General features: G+C 37.3%; 1 non-coding gene across 1 annotated transcript; it reads left to right on the top strand.

Annotated features, from left to right (window-relative positions):
- The first annotated feature begins 1,582 nt into the window (after positions 1 to 1,582).
- Positions 1,583 to 1,773, top strand: LOC118975468 (U2 spliceosomal RNA). Its single transcript, XR_005064069.1, has one exon. It is a non-coding gene; the product is annotated as a U2 spliceosomal RNA (small nuclear RNA).
- The last annotated feature ends 1,590 nt before the right edge of the window (positions 1,774 to 3,363 follow it).

Raw genomic sequence — 3,363 nt, 5'->3', positions numbered from 1 at the left:
GATGACAGGAACATGAAAAATCCGTCCTCTCCTTTGTGAGCTGGACTTGCTCTTCCATCAGGTCAATACAAATTATTTCCGAGCAATCCTCCCTGCAATTACCTGATTAGCAATCCCAATTGCTTCTCCCTGCTTTGGAGACCTTGATTAAATGATATCCCCTCCTGATTACTTTATCAAGTCCAGCTACTATGAATTATTGACAGCTCAGTGTTAACCGACTGTTTTGTTCCTTTGGCAAGCTGCCAGGCAAATGGGAAAGCAGCTGTTTCTTGAGATGGGGGCAAGAGAGATGCCAAACGTGATGCTGCTGCAAGCTGGCAGACCATTAGTTGACCTTGAACTTGTTTTGGTGGTTCTTAGTGTGTTTGATATCTGGTTGGGTTACCGAAGTCTGACAACTGGATGGTGGAGGTAGTTGATCCTCTGAAACAAAACCCTGTCACCTTACAGCTTGTAGGCAGCAGTATTGTGGGTTGTGGCAGAGGTTTGCCGGATGGAGGAAAGGAAGTGCTGTAGTCTACTAAGTGAGTTTTGGCTGCACCAATTGTTCAGAGCGTGAGGCTCAAACTTGACTTTTGCCTTGTTTTCTTGTTGAGCTGAAATCATGTGTAAAGGCTGCTGAATGTGCTGATTTTCATTAAATGGCTCTACACAGCTGGGATGGTTTCTTTTTGTAGGCCTGCCTCATAAAGTCAAAGGTGCTTTGACACCTGCCCAAAGATGACTTAAACATATTCATAATCACTCTCCCACCACAATCTTTCGATATACATAATTTTATTTTTAGTTGTTTTCCTTCTTTTTCAAAATGTAAACTCCCCTATACATCCCTTTTTTCTGTGCCCCATTTTTCAAAAATGGTCCTCCCCTCTAAAGATGTAGAGGCAAAATGCTGGGAAAGAAGGCCTAAGATAAGAATGAATATTATTCAAAAACCTCATTGGTGTTTGCCTTCTCCTCACACTTATTCCAACTATATTTTCCCTTTTGTTATGAACTCTATTTTAGAACAGTTTTGGATTTACAGAATTCTTGTGAAGGTAGAAAAAAGAGTTGTTGTATACCCCCACCCTGTTTCTCCTGTTACTAATATCCTACATTACTATGAGATATAGATCACAATTAATTAACCAACATTGATAAAGTATTACTAAGTGCATAGTTTGTTCAGATTTCCTTAGTTTTTACCTACTGCCCTCTTTCTGTAGATTTCATCTAAAAAACTATGTAACATTCAGTCATCATGCCTCCTTAGATTTCTCTTGGCTGTGAGAACTTCTCATGCCTTTTTGTTTTTGATGATCTTGACAGCTTGAGGTGTACCATTGGTGTGTCTAGTACTATGTCCTGTGTATAAAGAAAAACTGTGCAGTGGAGAGACCTGCTGCACACCACCTCAAGCCAGATGACTGAGGCCAGCATCAGTAGTTATAAATCATGCTGGTAGTATGTATCCTGGGTGTGATATAATGAGAATGGGACTTTAAATATGTAATTTTTTTCCTGATAACCCAATCTAACTATGGAAAAAAAACCCAAACAAGTCCCAGTTATGAGACCTTCTGTAAAATGTGTGACCATTGCTTCGTGGCCCTTTGGCTGAGATCAAGCATAGTATCGGTGCTTATCAATTTAATGACTGATATGTCCTCTATCCAAGGGAAATATATTAAATGGAGTTTTGGAGCAGGGAGGCAGAATAGAAGTTTGCTCTGTTTGTTCCATTCATTGATCCAGTGTTGCAGTACTTCTGGGAATAGTGCAAAAAAAAAAAAAAATACCACCTGACCAGTGTACTTCATTACTGTGAAGTTTGCCAAAAAGTAACTCATTCACTAAGGATAAACAAATCTGTGCAGAAAATTTTCAAATAATTTATGTAGTTATTCCATCCTCACTATGGTCTCACAAATGTGTATTGGTGGGTTAGAGTGCAGTAAAACTTTATTTATTTTGTTACTCATATTGTTTCAATTTGAGCTCATCTAGTTGACTCTTATAGCTCTGACATAGCCCCATCATTGTGGGTGTTGTTTGTTTTATTTGGGGAGGGGGAATACTTTAACTTCAAAGCCTTTTTTCCTGGGGATTGGCTAAACAACAGTGTGAATGTATTTCACACTACAAAACTGTTCATTTAATAAATGGTCAAGATAGTACATTTTGTGTTATATATATTTTATTGCAATTTTTAAAATGCGTATTCATGTCATTGTGCAGCCAGTCTCCAGAAACTTTCTTATTTTGTAAAGCTGAGATTCCACATCCATTACACAAGTCCATCCGTTTCCTCTTCTCAGCCCCCGGAAGCCACCATGCAAACTTCGCTTTGTGCCTGGTTTCTTTCACTTAGCGCAATGTCCTCAAAGTTCATCCATGTTGTAATGGGTCACATACATTTTTCCCTGTTAAAGCTGAGTAATCGTCCACTTTATGTGCGTAACCCATTTTGTTTATCTGTTACCCGCTGATGCACAATAGGGTTGCTTCTATCTTTTGGCCATTGTGAATCATGTTGCTAAAAACACGAGTGTACAATATTTTCTTGAAGACCCTGGTTTCAGTTGTTTTGGAGATATGCCCAGAGGTGGAGTTGCAGTATCATACGGTGATTCTATTTTTAAATTTTTGAGGAACTGCTGTGGTGTTTTCATAATGGCCACACCATTTTTTATCCCCATCAATAGTATGCAGTGGATCTCAATCTCTCCATATCCTTGCCAAGCTTACTATTTTCTTGGTTTTTTTGGTTGTTTCATTTCTTTGATAGTAGTCATGTTCATGAGAGAGAGATAATAATATCTCTTTGTGGTTTTGATTTGCATTTTGGTAATGACTAGTGATGGTGAACATCTTTACGTGTGCTTGTTAAACATTTGTGTACCTTTTTTGTAGAAATTTCCGTTCAAGTCCTTTTCCTATTTCAAAATCATGTTATTTGTTTTTTCATTGTTGTTGACCTGTAGAAGTTCTTTATAAATTCTGGATATTAATCACTTATCACATATATAACTTACACATATTTTCTCCCATTCCATAGATTACCATTTCAATGTGTTGATTGTGTCCTTAAAGTCATGCACACACAGTAGTATTTAATTTTGACGTAGTTCAGTTTAACTGTTTTTGTTTTTGTTGCCTGTGTTTTTGGTATCACATCCAAGAAATCATTGTCCAGTTCAATATTGTGAAGCTTTGACTATAGTTTTCTAGTTTTAGCTAGCATTTACATTTAGCTTTTTGAGTTTATTATTGCATATAGTTTATGTTAATAGTCCAGTTCTATTCTTTTGCATGTAAACATTCAGTTTGACAACATCACACCATTTGTTAAAAACTTCCATTTCCCCATTGAATGGT

This window comes from Sturnira hondurensis, unplaced genomic scaffold (genome assembly GCF_014824575.4).
Source record: "Sturnira hondurensis isolate 20B ecotype Veracruz unplaced genomic scaffold, ASM1482457v3 Scaffold0020237, whole genome shotgun sequence".
Taxonomy (NCBI): Eukaryota; Metazoa; Chordata; class Mammalia; order Chiroptera; family Phyllostomidae; genus Sturnira; species Sturnira hondurensis.
Note: the sequence above shows the minus strand (reverse complement) of the source record. Positions and strands in the feature narration are given on the sequence as shown.